A 7,833-nucleotide genomic window follows, 5' to 3' on the forward strand; every position below is an offset into this window, starting at 1 on the left:
AAGATGACAGCCAAGAAAACCCTAGGGGGAAGTTCTACTCTGTCACACGGGGTCGCTATGAGTCGAAAACAACTCCATGACACCCAACAACAGCAACAATCTTTTGGATATTTAACCTAACAAAGGTTGGAGCGTCAGCAGCAAATCAACTTAAGTATCGTCTGTGTGTTATAAGACCTGAAAATAGAGGCTTGGGTTCTGTCATATCCCAAATTATTACCCGTAGCCTCATCTTAATCCTTCCGAAGTTGGGTGGGGGAAAGGGGAGGATGGGTCAAAATTAGAAATACATCAAGCGGAAAATAATCTTCGGTCTGGGTTGCACTGATAAAAAAATATAGACAGAATTCATAATTACCATATCAAACTGTTCATGTTTGTGTTTATATGTTACTGCCACCTCCAGGTCCTGCCAGTAAATGACTTAATTGCTCTAGCCTGGAGCTGGGGCATGGGGAGCAGGAGGGTTTTGCTGGGTGGTGGGACAGGAGAAAGCCTCCCATCTCTACTCCCTCCAGTTGGATTCTGGGTGTGGCCTGGTTTCTGCATCAGCTCCTATCACACATGGCGACCATAGCCCTGTCCTGGTCCCGTTGACGAAGCCAGAGATGGGGCTGCCACAGTGTGATTAGTCAGGTTAAGGCCACTGTGCTTGGAGAAGGGAAGAGAGGACGATACTGGTTCCAAGGCATGTCTACACACCATATTGTTGTTGCTAGCTGTCATTGAGTTGACTCCATGCACGATGGAACAAAACACTTCCCGATCCTGCACCATCCCCATGACCAGCTGCTCCTCTTCCAGCACTATATCGGACAACATTCTGCTGTGATCCATAGGGCTTTCATTGACTGATTTTCGGAAGTAGATCTCCAGCCTTTCTTCCTAGTCTGTCTTAGTCTGGAGGCTCCACTGAAAGCTGTTCAGCATCACAGCAACACTCAAATCTCCACTGACAGACAGCTGGTGACTGTGCAGGAGGTACATTGGCCAGGAATTGAACCTGGGTCTCCTGCATGAAAGGCAAGAATTCTACCACTGAACCACAATGCCTCATACATACCATATAGAGTGCTATAGTTGTCTGACAGCCCCATGGACCTCAGAGCTCACCATCCTGCTCACCGACACATCCTCAGTTCCTGGCATAGAGGGGGTGCTGTCTGAGTATTGGCTACCCTAGAAGCAGAATGGGAGACAAGGACTGCAATGTGTGGGGGCAATCCCAGGAAGCACCTCTAGGGAAGTGGGGAAGTGGGACAGGGTTGGAAAGGATGCTAATATGGGGTATGCCATCAGGCAAGTTAGCACTGCACGCCACCGGTACTTAATCCCGCTGGGGACTTGTGGGAACACACACTGAACTTACCCAGCTCAAAAAATGAGGGATTTTTATACACCAGCTCCTGTGGTATTAATTGAAGGTTGCCCCGGGGGTGGTGGCCTCAATTCCCAGGCAGCTACATTCGGCCATGTACATGGGCAGAGAAAAATCCACTACCCAGAGAAACATTCAGGCAAAGAGACACAGTTGTTGGCAGTTGGAAGTTGGGCTGAGACGCCCTAAAAACGTACAGTCAAGGATCTAGGGCCAGGGCACCAAAAGCATCTTCTATAGAGCCCAATAAATATTATCAAATTAAATGTATGAATGAATGGACAAGGTCTGTGAGGTTCAAGGACCTGCCAAGAACATAGTGCCTAGTAAACATGACTTATAAATTCTGCCTTCTAGTAGCTGCCACTTTTGGGCTCTTGGGGAGGTCACTTAGTTTCTTTGTGTCTCAGTTTCCTCACTAGCAAAAGGATGGCAATAGCATTAACTTTATATCATTGTTAAGAGCATTCAACATGACATGCTGCTTGACTCATTCATTATGTAACCCATACTTACTAAACACCTAATGCATGCCTGGTCCAGGGCTAGGTAAAGTGATGGGAAATAAGATGCAATAGTTCTTCATCAGAGTGTACCACCCAGAGTCGGCCTCAATAAATGTTAGTTTCCTTATTCTTTCTCCAGTAGAAGCAGGTGTGGAGAGCAAGATTGGGGAAAGCTGGTGGAATCTGGTCCCTAAACCCACCATTTTAGGAACGTTTCAGGAGCTGAATCAAGACCTGGGAACAAGAGTGAGATCTACAAGTATCTGCATTCATCCATTTACTTGTTCTGCATGTATTTACTGCAGGGCATAGAATCAGTTTGTTCTGGTTTGAACTCCTGCCGAGAATTTGCATTTCCACCCCAGATATACTGAATCAGAATCTATATTTTAACAAGTTCCCCAGGCGACTCTTATGTATAATAAATTTTGAAAACTGCTGCTCTGTTAGTTGTTCTCAGAATTGGTCCCTAACCAGCAGCATTAGCATTGCCTGGGAACTTGTTAGAAATGCAAATTCTCAGCAGAGGTTCAGCCCTGAAGGAACTGGCCTGAAGCCCTTATTTACTGAGGATCTACTGTGTGCCAGCCCCTCTTCTCCAACTCACCTCTGCTTACTCCATTAACAAGTCCTCTCAGTTATACCTGCTAAATCTGTCACCTGCTCCCTATGCCCCTCTCTGCTCCACATCCCCCTACACCACCCTAAATAGGTCTGATCACCTGCCCCAGGTGTCTGCAGGAGCCAGCTCACTGGTCTCTGACCTTGTGATTCTCTTGCTGCAAAGCTTCCAGAGAACTCTCCCTTACCCTCAGAAAGCTTCAGGCTCCTCTCTGACCCTGTGTCCTCCACAATTTTATGCCTAGTTGTTTCAACACATGCTTTTTATTTTTCAGTAGCTTTATTGAGATATAATTAGCATGCCATATAATTAACCTGCTTAAAGTATACATCAGTGGTCTTGATATATTCACAGAGTTGTGTGACCATCACCAAAATCTAATTGTAGAACATTTTACTACAGCAAAAAGTAACCCCGTACTCATTAGCAATCACTTCCCATTTGTCCCAGCCCCTGGCAACTCTCTATCCCTAGATTTGCCTATTCCAGACGTTTTACGTAAATGGAATCATACAACATGTGGCCTTTTGTGACTGGCTTCTTTCACTTAAGCGTAATATTTTCAAAGTACATCCACGTTGTAGCACGTATCACTTCTTGATTACATTTTATTGCTGAATCATATTCCATTGTATGGATATACCACATTTTATTTATCCATTTATCCAGTTGAGGGACATTTGGGTTGTTTCTACTTTTTGGCTATTATAAATAATGCCTTGAAGATTTCCCCCATGTTTTATTCTAATAGTTGCATAGTTTTAGCTTTTATATATATTTAGATTAATGGTATGTTTTATATGGTGTGAGGTAGGGGTCCAAACTCATTCTTTTGCATGTGGAATTCCTGTGGTCCCAGCACCACTTATTGAAGAAACTACTCTTTCCCCATTGAATGGTTGTGGCACCCTCATCAAAAATCAATTGTCCGTGAGCATACAGGCTCATTCCTGTTCAAGTTTTTTTGTGGATATATGTTTTCATTTATCTTGGGTATACACCTAGGAGTGGAATTGCTCGGTCATATAGTAGCTCTATGTTTAACATTCTGAGAAACTGCCAAACTGTTTTCCAATTTTATATTCCCTCCAGCAACAATAAGTGTTCCAACTTTTCCACATCCTCCTCAACACTTGTTATCATCTGTTTTTTTTTGGACTACAGTCATCTTAGTGGGTGTGAGTGATAACTTATTGTGAATTTGAGTTGCATCTCCTTAATGACTTAATGGCCATTTAAATATCTTTTTTTTTTTTTTTTTGGGAAATGCCTATTCAAGTCCGCTCTCATTTTTTAACGAGTTTTTTTTTATTATTGAGTCACAAGAGTTCTTTATATATCCTAGATATGAATCTTTTATCAGATACATGATTTTCAAATATTTTCCGCCATTTTCACTTTCTTGGTGGGATTGTTTGCAGCACACTTGTTGAAGTCCAGTTTATCTATCCCCTCCCCACTTTGGTCTCTCGAACTTTTGGTATCATCTTTAACCCAAGGTCATTGTCTAACCTAAGGCCATGAAGATTTACTCCTATGTTTGATCCTGATAGTTTCCTAGTTTCAAATTTTACATTTAGGCCTATGGTACATTTTGAGTTCATTTTTGTATATGGTGTGAGGTATGGGTCCAACTTCATTCTTCTGCACGTGGAAATCCAGTTGTCCCAGCACCACTTATTGAAGAAACTATTCTTTCACCATTGGATTTTTGCAGCACCCTTGTCAAATATCAATTGTCCATTGGTATACAGGTTTTTACAGGTTTATTTCTAGACTTCCAATTCTATTCCATTGACCTATACATTTATCTGTCCATACCTTTTATAAAAAAAAAAAATGATGTAAAATTCTACCTCCAAGTGTTTAAGGTCTCAGATTAGACCACGTGTGCCCAAGCAGGGTGGTACAGGACATTGTCTTGGGGATGAATCATGATCTAACTTCTTTCATGCTGTGTGATTCTGGGTAATTTACTTAACCTCTCTGAGCCTGTTTCTTAGAGTCTTATTAGAAGAATAGGGCCATCTTCTTTCCTCCCGTCCTACCTTTGACCACAGAAACAGTGCCTCATTTGTCACTATGCCAGCATAGTGTCTCACGCAGAGCAAACACTGAGCAAGTGTCAGCCGAATGAATGAGCAGCCTCTCTTGCTGGGGAACTGGGAAGACATAGTTTCCGATGTACCCACACAGCTGGCTTCTCAGAGATCAGGTTCCCTGTACTTGCTTTGTCTTGTTTGCAAGGCCTTAACCTCTGTCTCTCTCTGTCTGTCTCTCTCTCTCTCTCAGGCCTCAGCCTCAGTCCTGGCTTAAGGCTCAGAGCTGCCTCTTCCTTCTCTGCAAGCAGGGAGGCTCACAGTATGGAGCAGCGGTTCTCAAACTGTCTCAGTTTGTGGTACCCTTAGTGTCTCAGAAACTGTTCCACCAAAAGAAATCCCTAACAGTCTTGTTTATTAGACATTCAGGTGCAAACAGCTCAATATGTATTTACTCCCAACAACCTCGTAGCCATTCGAAAAAATAATACACATAGTGTGATGGAAAAATAATGTTCTTATTTCATTCTTCAATAACCACAATTACTTCCTATTGAAACGTGTGTGCCTGTTGGGCTCCACACAGCTTCTCAGACCTCGAGTCAGATTAGACTCCACAATGCTCATTTACAGTTCCATGTTGATTTTGGCAGAGTCCTTGCTTTTTTATCAGAGCAACCGCCGAAAACCCAGCTTCACAAAGATATGACGTCATCAGAAGGAATGTAGTGTGATTTAATGTTGTAACTGGTGGCTCACATGGTGTCCGACAGATGCCAAGTATCGCTGCATTTACCCTGACAGTTTAACATATCTCTCGGTGTTTCTGTGAGTCTGCCAAGGCACCCCAGGGTACCATGGAACAGTTTGGGAATTACAGTCCAGAAGAAAAGAGCTCTAGAATTGGCTCTGGAGACCCTCCCTGGGATTTCATTTCTGCTAGTGATGCCCTGAATGACCTCAGGATAGTCACCCCAAACTATGGGCTCAGTTTTCCTCCTACCTTCCAAAGCTGGGCATCTGCTAACTCCAATATCTTATCATCATCATCAACGTCATCATGTGTTGCTGTCAGCTGCCACTGAGTCAGCCCCGACTCATGGTGACCCCATGCACAACAGGATCTGATCATTTTGATCCATAAGGCTTTCACTGACTGATTTTTGGAAGTAGTTTGCCAGATCTTTCTTCCAAGTCTGTCTTACTGTGGAAGCTCTGCTGAAAACTGTTCAGCATCACGACAACACAAAAGCCCCCACTGGCATATGGGTGGTGGCTGAGCACGAGGTGCCTTGGCCAGGAATTGAACCCAGGACTCCTGCACAAAAGGCTAGGATTCTACCGCTGAACCACCACTGCTGTCATCGTCAGTGCAACTGTTGATAATGAGTGTTTAGCATGTGTTAGGTGCCCTGCTCTTCACAACTACTCTGGGCGGGGGCGGGGGGGAATAATCATTATTATCCCCACTTTACAGGGAAAGAAACTGAGGTTCCAAGGGGATCAGTCATGCAGGCATCACTCGCAGAGAAAGTGGCATCTTTTGCTTTGGCTCTCTGCTGACTTCCTTGGAAACTCTGGGGGTCTAAAAACCTCAGGGTATAAAAAAAAACAATTTCCCCTCAACTGAAAGAAGAGCAATGAAGGGGACCCTACAGATGAAGAACAAATTGCATGCTATGTATTGACACTCCAGGGATGCAAACTCATCCATCAACAGTCAAGTCCATAGTACCATTGCTGAACATTTTGATCGAAGATTTCATGGCAGAATCCTGATCAAAAGGGGGAAAGTGTAGAACAGAATTTCAAATTCTTATGGATTCCAGACTTTCTGGGGCCCTGGGGCCTGGCTGAACCCTTGAAACTACTGCTGTGGGATAATTTTTAAAACTCAAACCAAAAATATCCCCTGAAGTCTTCTTAAAACCAAACAATTGTTTTGCTTAACTAGTAAAAAGATGAACCTTGAGCATTGTGCTCTTTTAAGAACTATCTCTATGGGATCAAAGTGACAATGGCAACTCAAAGGATTAGCCAGGAGACTTAGGGGGCAGTGAGTTTATGTTAATGGGGGAGGAACAACTCAGAAAAGGAGGGTGTGAATGGTCGTACAACTCAAGGAATGTAATCTATGTCACAGAACTGTACATGTAGAAATGGTTGAATTGGCTGTATGTTTTGCTGTGTATATTCTCAACAACAAGAACAAAATCACTTTTAAAAAAAAGAGGGAAAAAAATCGAGTCCATGTTGTTGGCTCCTGTGCTTTCAACTCAAGGTCTCAGAGACCCCAGCCTACACATGAACTGAAAATAAAACTCTTCTTAGAACAGAGTTACAGATAATTGGGCACTAGCCCAGTGGTACAGTGGTTAAAGAGCTTGGCTGCTAACCAAAATGTCGGTGGTTCAAACCCACCAGCTGCTCCAAGGAAGAAAGATGTGGCAGCCTGTTTTCATAAAGATTACAGCCTTAGAAACCCTGTGGGGCAGTTCTACTCTGTCCAATAAGGTCACTATGAGTTGGAATGGCTTCAGCAGCAATGGGTTTAGCACAGGTGGCTCATTTTTGTGTTTATCTGTTGTTATTTCCCGTTGAGTCAGCTCCGCCTCATTGCAGCCTTGCGTGTAGGAGAACAAAATGTTACCTGGTCTTGTGCCATCTTTACAATAGTTGGTATTTTTGAGTCCATTGCTGTAGCTATTTTGTTAATCCATCTCATTGAGAGTTTCCCTCATTTTTGCTGACCCTTGACTTCACCAACATGGTGTCTTTTTCTAACAATTGGTGTTTCCTGATGACATGTCCAAAGTAAGCAAGATGAAGTCTCACCATTGTAGTTTCTAAGGATCATTCTGGTTGTATTTCTTCTAAGACTGACTTGTTCGTTTTTCTGGCAGTCCACAGTGGATATATTAAGTATTCTTCACCAACATTACAGTTTGAACCCATCAGTTCTTCTGTCTTCCTTTTAATTTTATCTACGAAGTATAAAATATCTAACACTTTTTATTATATTAACAAACTTTCAACAGTTTCATCACTGCCTTCAGGACAAAGCTCAAACTCTTCCGTGTGGCTTACAAAATGCCCCCCTCTCTCTTCATCTCTAACACAGTCTACACCCCAGGTCCGCCCTCCAACCTTCATTATGAAATTGTGATCGAGTATCCACTCTGGGCCAGGCACCGTTCTAGGCACTGGGGATAGGACAGTAAACAAACAAAAAAAGATGTGATAATTGCCCTCATGGAATTTATAGTCTAAGTGGGAGAGGAGAAAAGG

General features: G+C 43.1%; 1 non-coding gene across 1 annotated transcript; it reads right to left on the minus strand.

Moving 5' to 3' along the window:
* Nucleotides 1–979: 979 nt before the first annotated feature.
* TRNAE-UUC (transfer RNA glutamic acid (anticodon UUC)) lies at nt 980–1,053 on the minus strand. The gene has a single exon. It is a non-coding gene; the product is annotated as a tRNA-Glu (tRNA).
* Nucleotides 1,054–7,833: the final 6,780 nt, after the last annotated feature.

Source organism: Loxodonta africana, chromosome 19, assembly GCF_030014295.1.
Source record: "Loxodonta africana isolate mLoxAfr1 chromosome 19, mLoxAfr1.hap2, whole genome shotgun sequence".
Classification (NCBI taxonomy): domain Eukaryota; kingdom Metazoa; phylum Chordata; class Mammalia; order Proboscidea; family Elephantidae; genus Loxodonta; species Loxodonta africana.